This window comes from Hibiscus syriacus, unplaced genomic scaffold (genome assembly GCF_006381635.1).
Source record: "Hibiscus syriacus cultivar Baekdansim isolate YM2019G1 unplaced genomic scaffold, ASM638163v2 tig00111582_pilon, whole genome shotgun sequence".
Classification (NCBI taxonomy): Eukaryota; Viridiplantae; Streptophyta; class Magnoliopsida; order Malvales; family Malvaceae; genus Hibiscus; species Hibiscus syriacus.
In genome coordinates, this window is record NW_024063126.1 from 8,264,492 (window position 1) to 8,281,205 (window position 16,714).

The 16,714-nt window shown below is 34.2% G+C and overlaps 1 pseudogene; it reads left to right on the plus strand.

Moving 5' to 3' along the window:
• Positions 1-13,226: 13,226 nt before the first annotated feature.
• On the plus strand, positions 13,227-15,805 carry LOC120165507 (annotated as a pseudogene).
• Positions 15,806-16,714: the final 909 nt, after the last annotated feature.

The window sequence follows — 16,714 nt, forward strand, 5'->3', positions numbered from 1 at the left end:
ATCACCTCAGACTACTCAAAAAAAACTATCGGTCCATCTATACAATATTGATCCAAATAAAAAAATTGAACCCACAAACAAGAGCAATGGTAAAAAGAAATATTCTTCTATTTAGAAGTCTCGATTTCGACAGAATATGTGCACGTTCATTGTCTATCGCTTTCCCTCGCAAACCCTTCCAACGTAACGCTTAAATATCAAGTAAAATTGTAGTTAGAGGAAGTTGAAAGCTCAAAAGCCCCCCTTTTTCTTCTCCAAAAGGGGAAAACTGAAGTGAAAAATCAAAATTTTAATGGCTGCGGCTGGCGTCCGGGGTAATGAGCTCGGCTTCGAAGAAGCAATGCCATGGCTGCCTTCTCATGTTCTCGACGAAGCAATATGGGAAACCAATAAAACAAAGGTCTTTCATCTTCCATCTTCCATCTCCAACCATCTTTTCTCCGGTGTTCGTTTTCCCTGTGCTCATCAATGTGCTTGATGTTAATTACAGAATGACGTGAAGTACAACTACCACCACCATCGCCATCGTTCGAAGTTGCCTGTTGAACCTTTTTCACCAGTTGGCTCGAGACGCCATCAGAAGCCGAGATATTGGGGCGGCTATGCATCGGGAGGACCTGGAATGCAGGCTTTATTCTTGGATTCCGGTGAAAGATCATCCGGGACCGGTGTTTTCCTTCCCCAGAGAGCTGGCACTAATTTTCATTCTAATAGAAAACCAGGTAAATTCATATTAATTTACATTTTTTTAGTTCTAATACTGAAAAAAATCCTAAACGTTGGATTAAATAATTATTTTTATATATATTTTTTAATTATTTTAACATTAACAATTCATTTTATGTTAAAAGATCCAAGATCCTTACGAATTGATTAAATAGTAACTTGTACGCTTTTTTAAAATATTTTTTCTTCAATATTTTTTATAGGATAAAAATATTTTTATTTTACAGTGTTAATGCGGATAATTTCCTTCTAGTTAGAGATCCCATTAAAGATCAAAATATTATTAAAAAAAATAAGATCAAAGTAATTATTTAATCAAACATTAGTAATTTTTTGTCATTACTCCTTTTTATTAATTTAGGGTAATTAAAAAGTACTATTTGTTGTAAAGATTTTCAATAATTTGACGATGAAAACTCAAATACCTTATTATCTCTAGTGTTTGAACTTACAACTTTAAAGATAAAAACTAATATTTTAATCATTCCTTTTTAGTTTAACTGTAAGCAGTAGTGAATGCATCCTTATTGTTAGGGTAGTCACGTGTGAAATCTAAATTTTCTTTAGATAGTGACTTAACTTTATGATTGTGTCTATCCTGATTTTTTTTTGTTCTTATTGGATGTAAAGTTTTTGTGTAATTAATATATATGTGTTTACTTTAAAAATATTTCTGGATCCGTCGTTAAATGTATCAAATACTCATCTATATGATTGTTTTTTGCCTGCAGCTTGTTCTCCGGTTCTCCTCCCTTGTCGCGTTGTTGAAGCTCTCAACCTCAACGTCCAAGAGCTAGGCCTGCAAATTTCTCCCCGCCGTGGTTTAACTACGTGCATTCCATTCTTCATGTACGTTGCTAATATATCACCTTCGTTTCTAAAACACTTGGTTTCATTGATTTTCATGCAGATCCCAGAAAAACAGTAAACTAAAAGATGGGAATGATCATCATCACCAATACCACCACCACCACCACCATCATGCAACCGAAGATTCTTCGCCGGATATATTTCTTCCTCGGGAATGGACTTATTAGTTGAAAACATCTAAAGGACAAGGCCAAGATTGACCTACCTTACACCTCATAAGATTATCGGCCATGTTGTTAAATATTATTAACTAAGTTGTACGATTTTTTTTTCCTTCTTTTGGTAAGAAAATATGTTTAAATAACGATAAGAAAAATGAAGTTTCGTTTGGTCTTTGTAGATGGACCTTGATAAAACAATTTAAACCAATGCATCTATTAAAAATATATTTTTATAATTATTTTATAAATTTTGAGTGATTAGATTTGTATCTTATTCATTTCGGTTCATTTGATTTAATGATAGTCTATTTTAATAAAATAATCGACAATTAAAAAGTGAAATGGAAAATGAAAGTAAATTGAATGTATAGTAAAAATTGAAACTACGTATCATTATTAGTCCTTGAAATATGGTTTGTGGCATTTTATGGACAAGTGTTTTACATTAATAATTTGTTTATATTAAAGTTATATTAAATTAGAATATATAGAGAGAGAAGTAGGACCTAGTTACACAACGTAAAATTAAAAGTTTTATATTATTTTATGATCGTTGGATGAGTGAAAATATACGGTTGAGATTAAAAGAATGAAACAAGAAGATATTTACTGAAAAAATAAGAAAATAATTTAAATCTTCTATTTTCGCTCATCCAACGATTTTAAATCAATGTAAAATCAAAACCACCAAATTCTTTTATCTATATTTCCCCACCGAATTAAGAGCACTACCATATCCCATTTTCTTTCATCTTCCTCGTTAAGCTAAGTCATCATTGTTGAGTCCTTATATTTGTGGAGAGGAAGTCCAAATTCTAGTAAAATTCCTCCATGCATGTCAAAAGAAATTAGAGATTTGGATAGTTCTTGAAGCACCCATCATCATAGTATAATTAAATTTTGCTTCCATCAAGGTAATGAAACTAAACCTTAAAGTATTTATTAAGTTCATGTATGCTCATTTAGGCATTTTGATTATGAATTTGGTGTTATGTTTTATTATTAATATGCTTAAAATGTGCATTTGAAGTTCAAGAAGTTAAAGGAGCATCCAAAGTTACAGGGAAAGGGAAGTTAATCGAGTAATTAATTATCGGCATTATGCCAAAAATAACCCCCAACGTTTATTAAAATGGTCATATTGACTCTTATTAATTTTTTTTGAAGCATTTTAATCCCAACGTTTCATTTTGGGGCAAAAAGTTCCTCTATAGATGAAAATCATTAGTTAACACACGATTACTCTCCAAAATAGGAGTCTTTTTTAACCTAAAATGAAATTTTGAGGGCTAATAAGAGGCAAAAGTGATTATTTGTAAAATGTTAGGAGCCTTTTTGCCTTAAAATGAAATGTTGCGTGCCAAAATGTTCCAAAAAATAAAATTAGAGACAAAATGATCATTTTAATAAACATTTGAGCCTAATTTTGACATTGTACCTTAATTATCTGAGGCATATCTAAAGTTCTAATTAGAAGAGTATAGTCGTAGTTGTGTTCGTGTTTGGTGTATATGTTGTTTTTTTTTAGGTAAATTGCCTAATTTATGTTAAATATGAAAGCTGACTTTAAATTGAGCTTTTCGACTATTTTGTATATTGATGAGGAATATTAGTATATTTTTTGGTATGAAAATTATATGTTTGAATATGTTTGAGCATGATTGATGATGAAATTTGTTAATGAATTGATAGGTGTAAAGTTGTTAGCTCGATCGATTAACTGAAAACCACCCATAAGAGTGAATTGACTTTTAGGAATTTCGATAAATGTTTGATCAAAAATAAAATCTTTTGGCACAAGAGATTTAGAGTGGTTCAATTTTATAATTAAAGTATACATCTACTACATTTACTGGAACAAAGGGCTCGGGCTAATTGGCTTCAGAATGGCGAAAGAAATACTGGTTTTTTTCATCGTTACGCTAGCCAAAGACGAAGCAGTAAATGTATTGATGGTCTCATTACTGATGATGGGATTTTTCATGATGAAAATGATGTGTGAAATATTGTTGTAAGCTATTTCTCTGAACTGTTCACTTCGGCTGGTACTAATTATCCTACTGATATTCTGCAAGGCATCAATCATTGCACTGATTCAGAGATGAACCAAACTCTTATTCGTGAATTCACTAAAGATGATGTATTTACAACCTTGAATTCAATGAGTCCATTGAAAGCTTCAAGAGCGGATGGCTTAGGGGTTGTGTTTTTCAACGTTTCTATGGGATCATTGGTTCTGAATCTAGGGTTGTAAACGAGCCGAGTCTAGCTCGAGTATTGATGAGCTTGACTCGAACTCGAAAAGTTTAAAATTAGGCTCGGCTCGAAAACTTGTGTAACACCCCAATTTAGGGGTTAACCTATAAATTTTTTAAACTTATAGATTCTTTAAGAAAATGTAGGAAATTTAGGGATCCAATCCTGAATTTGTCCATTTTTGTTAGGCAGTAAAAATTAACCCCTTCCCTTGAGAAATCCTTAAAAAATTTCTCCCAAATTAACAAATCCCTAATTTCCCCCCCCTCAATCGAAGCCTCGCTGGGCTCCTAACCCCTCGCCAGGCTCCCAACCCCTCGCCGTCTGGCCACTGTTCGATCACCCACTACCCCGTTTGATTCTTCATTGACCGGCGACCAAGGCTCAGGTATCACCGAAGCATGATTCGGCGTCGATCGGCGCGAATCGACTCTTGAAATCATCGCTGTGAACCCCACCTATAGTTTGAATTTACGAGTTTTCCGGCCAATCTAGTGACCGTTGCACCTCACCTCCCTTCTCATCGAGTTCCCCAGCTTCGTGCGACCAAAACCCGACTGGGTTCGTTGCCCATCGTCGCCAGTTTTGTCCGAACACTATCGTGGGTAACCTCTCCGAACTTATTCCGATTATTTTATGTTGTTTTGGTTGAAATTTGATATATTTTGGGTTTATTTTGGCAAGTGATTGGATATAGAGTAATCGGTCGACCGCCTCGACCCCTGTCATCGCTGCACATGCCACCATGCATCGACAGTGCGCGTGGGCTTACTCTGCCTACTTTAGAAGAACCGATCCGTTTGACCCGACCCGCCTTCCCGACTCAGTCGCAGTCAACTCGTTGATTTTGACCAGGTCAACTCGTTGACTTTGACTGAGTCAACCCGTTGACTTTGATCGGTCAGACCGTTAACCGTTGACTTTGACAAAAAATCAACTTTTCCGGAAAAGCCATATATTTTATGTTTTTCGACATCCTTTGTCCGAATCCGAAGTCTGTTTTACCAAATTCGCACTCGGTAAGCCGTTTTTCAATGTTTTATCTTCGGATTCAAGTTGAGTTCTCAATTAAGTTCAGTTTCTGATGTAAATTTGGTTGTTTTTTATCCGAGGAATTATTGGACGTTGATTTCAAGTTCGAAAGTGATCGAATAGAGTTTAAACGGTCGATAAATATGACACGAAAATTGAGCTAATACTTTACTACATTTTTATGATTTTCGGAACTCGCTGAAAAATGGTAAAAGCATGAATGAAAATAATTGGTCCATTATGGTAGTTAATTATCTTTGGACTCAGAAGGAAATTGGATTAAGGACAAAACATTGTATAAGACTCTAATGGCTCGAAAAAGAAATTGATAGGCTGATCGAAAACAAATCTCAGTTCAATGAATAAATCAATAAATCAATCAATATCAGAATACGTAAATTCTGATTAATCCCATTAAAGATTAAATGATGGAAATATTTGGATAAGAAATTACCAATAATAGTGCTATGGGGTAAAATTATGAAAATACCCTTGTATTGAAAAAGGACCCAGATATCCCCTATTGGTGAAAATAACCTCCAATGATCAAATGAACAAAGTAAACTGAACTCTAAAGGAACTAAAATACTTTCAAGCCTAAGTTATCCGAAGTAATTCCATTGGCATAATTGAATGAAATGACAATAATACCCCTAAAGTGTAATATGATTCGAAGTACGTCCAAGCCTGGAATAACTAATACTATCAGCTCTGAAATAAACAAATCAACCTCGTATTCCAATATGATTATATTATATGACCAAGTTAAACAGAATGGAAGTATAGTATGTATTCGAATTTCGGAAACGACCGAATTACTCAGGAAACTCCTAAGCGAACGTGATAACTTGAATACTAATTGAATTAAGAACCCCGATTACCCAGAATTAAGTGATTAACTTGGATAAGTCTGGAAACATGACGATCTTATAAGTTGTACCATTCATAAGGGTTTAGAACCACGAATCAAGCATTTTGACATTTCCAATTAGCGTTGCATTGTAGAAATGAAATAAAAACCATTGGAACATATATTTGTCTTCCTAAGATCTATTCAACAATGATTCTGAAGATGAACCATTGACAAGAGTTATCTGTATAAGAGAGTGAATATCCTTGAAGTGCAACGAATTGACCGGTTGACAAGCATCAGTGATGGGAGTTGTTCAACTCGAGTTAACTCGATATTCCGATAGATCGACACAAATCGTAAATGCCCTAAATATTCGGTTCACCCTTATCAGCTCAAATCATTATGAATTCTCTAAGAACCTAATGCCCAAAATTCCTCTGATTTTCCTGGAATCACTCCTGTCATATTTGAAAACACAAGTAACTCGGATGCAAAGGATTATGAATACCCTTCTAATTAATTAGTGCCTCCGAAAAAATGTCTGAATACTATATGATCCTGATAAATCACATTCTGAATAACTGACGATCCTGTCAGCTAATGAACTCTTTCAATAGTGATGCTAATTTACGGCATTCTATCGGTATACTGAAGATCTGTATTTCTCTGCCCGATAAGATTATCTAGTACCTCCAAATAATATATGGAACCTCTAGTGTATTCCTTGATCACATGGGAGTTTTCTTTGATTTATGTTCCGATCTCTGCTCTAATTTCTAATATCTCTGTTTACTGACTGAAAATGTTTTATTTGGGGTACTCTGGGATATGGTATGAAGACTCTGGTAGGTTCAGTCGTTGCTGGTAATTCCTTGTATAGGTTCAACACCGATTGGTAATTCCTATCTCTGGTAGTTTCAATCGTTGTTGGTAATTCCTTGTATAGGTTCAGCACCTACAGGTAATTCCTTATTGACCTAAGGCGACTTTTGGGTGGGCTCCTAGGCCTAATGGGCCTAGTGGTAAGACCTTATAGACCTTAAGGCACTCCCTTAGGGGTGGCACCACTGCTATGTACTTTTAGGTAAGACCTTATGGACCTGAGGTTACTCCCCTCAGGTAGGCACCTACACTTCGGCTAGGGTAAGACCTTATGGACTCAAGGTGTTCCCTTAGGTTGGGCCTAGGGTAAGTCCTTATGGATGTAGTTATGGGGAACTGCATATTGGCGTTCGGATGGAGGGTTTTATTATGGTTTTTGAAAAATAAGTTTTAAACTGCTACTGTTTTAAAAAGATCTATACCTTTTCACTGGTTTTGTGGGAACACATTAGACACTCTGTTATGGTCTCCTAAGCCTAATCCTCTGAACGTTTACTCTGAACTGAAAGCTTATTGTCTGTGATTACCTGAGATATCAGTGGGACCTAGGCTCAGCCTAAAAGTCTGTAGATGTCTGAATCAATAAGGAAATATATGCGCATATGTTATCTACATGCATTTCAGCATCATTTGGTAATATTGTATTACTGAGCTTTCCACAACTTACTCTATTACTCACATTTTCAGGTTAAGAGAATTGAACTTGTGCAACTATCGACGTAAGTAGGGGAGTTTCACCGGCGTTGCTTGCGGAGTACAGTACATGTGATTATGGGGGCATGTAGCTTGTATTTTGTTTTTATATCCAAGTCAGATATCTGGTTTATTTTTGAATAAATGTTAAATTTTACTTTTGTATTTATAAATTGTTTTATGATTTTAAACGTTTTAATAAAAAGTTTAATTTTTTTGATATTTTTTCGGTCGACCGCTCCGATGGCCCTAATGTGACACCCCGGATCAGATCGGGTCACGCGAGCTAAAAATTATCAAGCTCAGTTCGAACTCGAAATATAATATTGAAAATCGACTCGAACTTGAAATATAATATTGAAACTCGACTCGAACTCGAAAAGGCTCGAACTCTAAAAAAATCAGGAGCTTGATTAAAGCTCGAGACTCGAGCTCGATTGAAGCTCGATTTTGAGCTCGATTCAAGCTCGATTTTGAGCTCGATTCAAGCTCGAACTCAAACTTGAATTTGAACCTACAAAAATCTTATATTACATTTAAAAATATATTTTTGAAAATTTATAATTATCAATAATGTATTTTTAATAATGTAATTTTAAAAAAACTAAAATTATAATAACATTTTTTTCTAGTAGCTCGCAAGCTTTTCGAGTTAAGTATTAAGTAACTCGTTTTAGCTCGTTAAGAATTCGAGTCAAGTTTGAGCTCGAGTTGAGTTCATTCGATTTGAGTGTTGATCGGGCTTTGACCGAGTCGATCTCAAGTAGCTCGCGATCTGTCACGTCTCATTTACAGCCTAGTTCTGATTATATTACATTTAAAAATATATTTTTGAAAATTTATAATTATCAATAATGTATTTTTAATAATGTAATTTTAAAAAAACTAAAATTATAATATAACATTTTTTTCTAGTAGCTCGCAAGCTTTTCGAGTTAAGTATTAAGTAACTCGTTTTAGCTCGTTAAGAATTCGAGTCAAGTTTGAGCTCGAGTTGAGTTCATTCGATTTGAGTGTTGATCGGGCTTTGACCGAGTCGATCTCAAGTAGCTCGCGATCTGTCACGTCTCATTTACAGCCCTAGTTCTGATATTGCCAACTACTGTATTGAGGTTGTAAAAGGTGATTTTCCCATTGCTGAGATAAATAAAACGCATATTGTTTTGATCCCGAATGTTACCAATGCAAAGTCTATGCCCCAATTTTGGCTGATTTCTCTCTTTAATGTCCTATTTAAAATCATTTCAAAAATGTTGGCAAACAGGCTAAAGCTGGTTCTTGATGTTTGTATTGACGAGGCTCAAAGTGTCTTTGTCCCAGGGAGGCTCATCACTGATAACATTATTGTTGCATATGAGATCCTTCATTCTTACAAGAAAAGGCATGTGGGTCGGCTAGGTTCGTTTGCTCTAAAACTTGATATGAGCAAAGCCAACGACCGTGTCGAATGAGTTTTTTTTTCCTCAAAAGTGTAATGCTTAAGCTGGGTTTCGGTGAGCCTTGGATTGATATTGTAATGAGTTGTATTACTACGGTGTCTTACTCGGTTTTTGTGAATGGATGCACTAGTGACTATTTTACTCCTTCAAGAGGCTTACGTCAGGGCAACCCTATTAGCCCATATATTTTCCTCTTTTGTGGAGTGGGTTTGTCTTCCTTACTTCGGACTGCGACTACAAATGGTTCTCTTAGAGGTGCACGTATAACTCAAGGAGCCCCTCTAATCAGTCATTTGCTATTTGTTGATGACTGCTTAATTTTTGGAGAAGCAATGACTGCTAGTGCTAGGAGCCTGAAATCCTTACTTCACTATTATGCAGAATACTATGGCCAACTTGTAAACTATGACAAATCAAGCATCCTTTTCAGCTCGAATTTCATGAACGATAATAAATCAGACGTGTTGAATTTTGGGTGTTTCCGAAGTTAACAATCCAGAAAATTACTTGGGTCTTCCAGCAATTGTCGGGCAAAACAAAAAGCAAGCATTAGGTTATCTTAAAGACAGATTTGGCAGCCGAGTTCTTACTTTAAGCTCAAAGACACTTTCTCAGGGAGGTAAGGAAGTCTTTATAAAATCCATTATTCAATCAATTCATCTCTTTGAAATGTCTTTTTCCCTTTACCCATCTCTTTTTGTAAAGAATTAAAAGCGATTGCGGCACGTTTTTTGTGGCAAAAGTCCGCATCACAAAAAGGGATTCATTGGTTTACTTGGAAGGAGCTAAGCAAATCTATAGATGAATGAGGTATGGGTTTCCGAGACCTTGGCAAGTTTAATAACTCCTTGCAAAGCAGGGTTGGCATATGCTTACTAATCCGAGCTCTCTTTTTGCCTGTTTGCTAAGGGCAAAGTATTTCCCAAACTCTTCATTTCTTCAAGCTAATCTTGGAGATTCACCTTCACTGATTTGGCGCAGCATATGGAGTTCGAGAGGCCTGGGTATCGGTTGGACAATTGGTGTTGGTTCGACCGTCTCCATCTGGAACGACTATTGGCTACCATGCTTGCCCTCATGTCGAGTCTCGTATAGACATAATAACCAATTAGAGATGGTTTCAAAGTTGATGGTTCCCAATGAACAAAAATGGGATAAGAATCTTACACGGGCTGTTTTTGACCATAAAGAGGCAGAATGTATTTTAAGTATTAAACTCCCTAGATTCCACCAACAAGAATTACTAAAGTGGAAGGGTGAGGGATAGGGTTCCTATTCTATCATAAGTGGTTACATGTTATTGATGGGGTCTATTTTTGTGAATGCTCAACATCCATCTGTTTTCAATCATATCTGGAAGATTTCTTGCCCATCGAAGATAAAAATCACTACATGGAGAATGGTTCGTAACTATGTTCCTACAACGCAAAATCTTGTTATTAAACGAGTTGCGACTAATCCTATTTGTCATAGATGTAGAGTAACTACTGAAGATACTGTGCATGTTGCGAGGGACTGTTTTTTTGCAAGGGAAACCTGGAATCAGCTTGGTTTTAACGTTTCTACCTTGCCTCAACACAACAATTTTGGAGATTGGCTTGTTGATATGTTTCGAAGGCTTCATCAGAGCACACACCGAATGCTTATTACTACCATTTGGGCTTTGTGGTATTCAAGAAACAAGTTAATGTATGAGGGTGTAATTCAAAGAATTGAAGATGTATTTACCTTTGTGAGAGGCTACTGCCAGGAACTTGATTTTATCTCCACCTCCTACCGACACCCTCGTCACCATGATCAAGACCGTTGGGTTGCTCCACCACTTTCGACCTACAAGATAAATATCGATGCAAGTTACATTATCTCAGACAAAAATCATGCTTAGGAATCATTAGAAGAGACAACGAGGGTTCCATGATCGGGTCCGGGTATCGAGTAAACACAAACAGTACCTCTGCCTTCGAGGCTGAAGCTTTTGCAGTGTTCCAAGGTCTTACATTTGCTTAGGAGTTGGGCCTCTAGAGTGTTATCGCTAAAGGTGATAACAAATCTGTATTTTTGAAGCTCAATTCTTCAAATCAAGATATCTCAGATATTGGACCCATCATCAGAGATACAAAACTGCTCGGTTTGAACTTCATCTCATGCCAATTCAGTTTCATAGGCCAGAATAGCAACAATCCAGCCATGCATTGGCAGCTGAAGGGTTACGTTTCTCCCTTGATCACTCTTGGGTAGAAAGCGCCCCTGTTTTTATTTAAAAGTAAGCTCAACTCGACTCAAAAACTCACGAGTTAAAAATTATCAACTCGAAATATAATATTAAAACTCGATTTCAAAAAGGCTCGAACTCAAAAAAAAAATTTAGAAGTTCGATTGAAGCCTAAAATTTAAGCTCAATTGAAGCCTAAAATTTGAGTTCAATTGAAGCGAAAGAATAGTTCGCTTTGTGCTCACCAAAAGGCTCCATGATTTTGAATGTCAAATTACCTCTATTATTTATAGAAGTAAGTTGGGATGCTCTTCTATGTTTCTTAGCCATGTGAGATTGTTTTTTTAAAAACAATTAAACCAAATGACATTTGTTATAATTTTTTAAGCCCCAATTTTATTTTTTATTATAGTTATATAATTATATTTATTATTTAATATGTTTTAACTTAAATATTATGTTGTAGTTGATTTGAATCATTTTGTTTCACTTGATTTTATGGTTTTTCATTTATACATGTTATGACTTGTGATATTTTTATACCTTCTAATATTGTAAACTTAAAAAAGTGTTACATATATTAATATGCTTTGAATATTATGTAAAATTAAAAAAATATATTATTTTATATAAAATCCGGTTCAACCGCGGTTGAATCTGGTTGAACCAGTGAACCAGTGAACCAGTATCTTCACCGGTTCAATGTCCGGTCCGATTTTGAAAACATTGTAAAAAACACTTTAAAAATATTTTAGTCAACTCAAAAATATTTTATATATAAAAAATAAATTAGAACACATATTTTTGAGTTTTTCAAAGCTTTCAGAATATCTAATAAAATATTAATAATATTTTGATAAAATGAATTTTGAAATTAAATATATAACTTGTCATTAATTATAATATGTTAAAATTATTTTATTTAAACTCATGTTTTATGGATTTTGAATTATTTTTAAAATGTATGATTAAATTCAAAAAATTTATATTTATTTATTATATTAAAATTCAAATTCAACAAAAGTGTTAATTGTTATAAATAATATACGTGTTAATGTAGAAAATGCTTATTGTAATATTGTGCAAATTAAGTTATACACTAAATGTGATGATATTTTAATTATATTTGAACTAAGGTAATATCGAACTGACTTGTAATATCAATTTTATTAACTATTTGAATTAAAAGGGAGATAAATAATTTAAATAACTTATCTTTATATTTTAAATTTTAATTAAAATGACGTTTAATATCATCGGAATATTACTAAGGGTTCTATTAAAAAAATTAAAAGATAAATAAATGGAATGATAATAATCCTAATTTTAATTTTTCGGTAAATACTATTGGTGCTCTTTTATATTTTCGATTCGTTTGATTTTGGTCACCAATTAAAAAAATAGTTTTGATCCCTTATATTATTGATTTAATATAATTTAATCCCTCAATTGCTAACTTCTGTTACCCAATAAAAAAATGTTTAACTTAACATTAAAAAATAAAAGAAAAAACACCTAAAGGGTATGCATGTAAAACTGAAAAAATTATTGTTTTCGTGTGTTTAATTTGTGTGTTTTTTTTACCGACAAGGGTTGATTCAAGTAGTAAACAGTTTGATATCTAAAAATTTCAAATTAGTATATATTTTAGATTTTTTTTATGTTTTCAATTGATAATATGTTTTTAGTTCTAAAATTTTATATATTTATCACCTCATAACATTTTAAAAGTTTACCACCTAACACCTAACATAATATCTTATGTTCGCCTGCGAATGCATTTCTTTTTCATAACAACAAGATAAATCTAAAAAGGGTCCAAAATTTGTTAAACAAGTCTTTCAAATAAGTTTTCTTCTTAACTTTTAAGGCTGACGTGTATATCTTTAGGTGATATTTATTTTACTTTTTAAAAGCCAAGTCAGACTTCAATCATTGAGTTAACGAGAGGTAATGACCGAGGGGATCAAAATCGAACCGACCCATAATATAAGGGATTCAAATCAAACTTTTTTGAATCAGTGACCAAAATTGAACGAACCAGAAACATAGGAGACCAAGAGTATATTTAAAAAATTATATAAAAAACTATCCAAAAAAATAATTTTAAAAAAATCTGAAAGTTTTCAAAGGATCCAAACAGAGGAAGCAAATGGAATCGACGGAAGGAGAAGGAAGCTCCGAGCCGGAGATGCAATTCACAGAGATAGAAACGGCCGCCGAGTTCTTCGATAGCTCCGTCGTCTTCCACGTCGTCAAGGACACCATCGGTTTCATTCTCTACATGCACCAGCAAATCCCTTCGTATGTTCCTTTCTTTACTCCTCAAAGACTTCGTTAAATTTCTAGGTTTTCCAGTATGAATTTTAACGAATGGATCCGTTCTAAATCCATCATCCCTTGCCTATAAGTAATCAGTTTGTACCATTGAAATTCGAAAGGGTTTTTTCTCCTTTAAAATTTATTTATTTTAATAAGCTATGTTGTATAGGATATACTGATTACATTGTAATTTATACTTCATATCCAGCATTTTGCAGGATATCAGTCTTGAATTCGACTTATTGCGTACTGAATATGAAGATTTGGTATGTTAACTTTGTTGGTTCATTGATTTGCTTTCTTCTGCTTTTCAGTCATTTTTATGATTCTTTTTTGAAAAAAAAAATTTGTGCCCTAAGAATTGTGAGTTTTAGGAGGTGGATCTTGCGAAAACGGAGATGAAGGAGCGACGACAGCACATTGGCAGAATGAGAGAGGTCAAGCGAGGGATAAAAAAGATGAAAAAGTTTATGAGTACAATTTCAAGTCTTCAAAACTGCATTGCAATTGATGATAAGCGAAGCCCCTAACATCCAGGAGGTTATTTTGGTCCTTGGGGCAAGTCCAATTCGCCCTCAGCATGTTTATCAGTTGTGTTTTTCGCATTCGAATCCTGCTCCGATCGTTGAAGCTAATTTCGTGAAAGGCAAAACAGCTGAAGGGCTTTCAAGGAAGGTACCTAATGGTGCTGTTTTTACTTGAATTATAAGTAGCCCCCCTTTTTTAACCATGTAACTAATTTATTCTGTTTAACAGGCTATTAGGGCATTGATTACAAAAGGTGCAGGTTCCAGTTCCTATCCAGGTAGTTACATGAAATATTTGTGTTATTAATGCGAGTGTATCTGTGGAAGTTTAGTTGAAGGTTTTCTGTCGTCTTTGTTTTTTAGGCCCTACTAAGTTGTTTCTGATGGTTAAAGCTCCCACCTCATTCAATTTGCCTTTGCATTTTCTTCCAAAGCGTGACTTTAGATACAGTAAAAAGGTAAAGATGAAGCTGAAATTATCTATAATATCGTAAAATAAACTAGTTGTTTACGTACTAGCCGTAGCTATATGCATTTTGATTTCCACTTATATTTTGTAAGCTGTGAGTTTAATGCATCTTTCCTTTCTCAGATTGTTCCTTTCAGGTTACGGTTCAGATGTAGAACCCAAGGTTTGAAAATGGATGATGATCACAGTTCACAGACTGGCAGATCAAAAGGGATAGATTCTTCAAACGATCTAATCTGGTACAGGGATTTCTGTTTTCAATTGCATTCAACATTTTTACTTTGAATCATAATTTCTGTCAAGTGCAGTTTACTTCACAAATCAGATTAAACCTTTTATTGGATTATTGGAAAACTAAGATCCCCTTCTGGGTAATAAACCTTGTTGAGAAAATATAAGCTGGGGAAGGTTAAGATATAGGCAAACTCCAAATGGTCCAATCTTCGAAATAAACTTTTTGAACTCTTTGTCTAAACTAAGGAGACGGATTTTGTAAGCCTGTTGTCCAATGGCATGAATGTCATCCTAAGCAGGGATGGACCGAGGGAGCTGGCGGAGGCGGTCATCCGTATGAAAATTTCAAATTCTCTTATAATTTAGATAATTCTTTTTTGTATTTTCTATTGATTGCTGCAAAATCTTTTGACTTTTCACTTTGAGATTGAGAATGTAGTCTTTCACAACTCTCTAGCTATATGTTTAGGTTATACTTTTCTAGTTCAAGCAACCGGAAGGTGATTCCTTCGAATGATTATTGGCTACCTCACTGCCTCACCACTTTGCAAGATGTTAAGGGATTGTCGGTGATTGTATCAATGTTGTCTTTCTTACATTTTTAAGATACAATATCTAAACTATTCAAATCGTAAATCAGAGGATACAATAACAACCAACTGATTTGAGATTCAATCAACCTTTAATACATTTGCAAGAAAACGTGGCTGCTGATTGGCTTATTGCAGCTTGCATAATCTGGAAGCCAGTCTTTATGAATTGAAGCTGTCCTAACCTTTGCTTATACCTATTTCATTCTCTAAAGGTTTCAATGCCGGCATGCAATAAAGGGCATACCATTCAAGACACCAGAAGAAGAAGAATGAGAGGTTCATCTTCCCATGATGAATAATGCCTTCTTTCCTTAAAATTGCTGGTTCTGTTTCATTAAGAGGCTTGCTATACTTTTCTATATGCATGGATGTAGGAGTTCGTACATAATAGATTGACAAAGCTGCAAAGCTCGATGGTTGTGGTTGTAAATGGCCACCCATTACAGCACTCAGCTTCATCTTTCTAACCTGTAATTCCAACTACTTCAACTTGTATGTTGTATACTGTATTATTGAATCGACTTTATTTTGTAGCTCCCAAGAATCTGCATTACTTGAATAGACTTGTAAAATACCCCTTTCTTTTTTTATGGTATAAAATGGACTTGTAAAATGGATGTGCCAGTTTAAAAATGGACGTCTCATGTTGGTTTTGGATTAGATCTCAAATTGAAGCAATTTGGATTTAAAAATTGAGTAGATTGTTTAGGATTCACATTTGAGTCGTGTTATAAAATAGAATGTAGATAACTTGAAATTTTGGTAATTAATGAATTACTTTTTGTCAATAATCTTTAAAGTATATGGTTAAAAAGCTTTTAGTTGACACCTACCATTAGGAACAATAATTTTTCTCCCATCCCCTAAGTACAATTTGTTAAAAATAAATAAATTAATTTCAAGTTTGAGTGTCTCAAATCCTTAGGATATATGTATATTATTAGGGGTGTAAATGAATTGAGCTTGAACGAACAAGGTTATGTTCATGTTCGTTTGTTTATTTTTGAAGGTATTTATGTTCGGTTCATGTTTGTTTAAATTTTTTAATATTATGTTTGTATTTGTTTATTTATTGTTCGCATACATGTTCGTTTAATGTTCGCGAATATGTTCGTTTATATTTTTCATGAACGTGTTCATTTAGCGTTCACGAACATGTTCGTTTAATATTCGTTTCTCGTTCGTTTATATGTTCACTTTTTAGTTTTACCCTTTCATCCGGAAGTTAAAAAAATAATAAAATTACGCTAGTGTTTTAACTCCTTAAAATTCATAGTTTAAATTTCAACTTTTACCTTCCCGATATTTAAAATGTCAAAAAAAAGGAAAAGGAATCAGGCAAATGAGCTTGTTCACGAACATAAATGAACGAGTTGATAAATAAACTTGTTTATGAATATAAATGAGCCGAGCACACCACTATTTGTGTTCGTTCGTTTATTAAA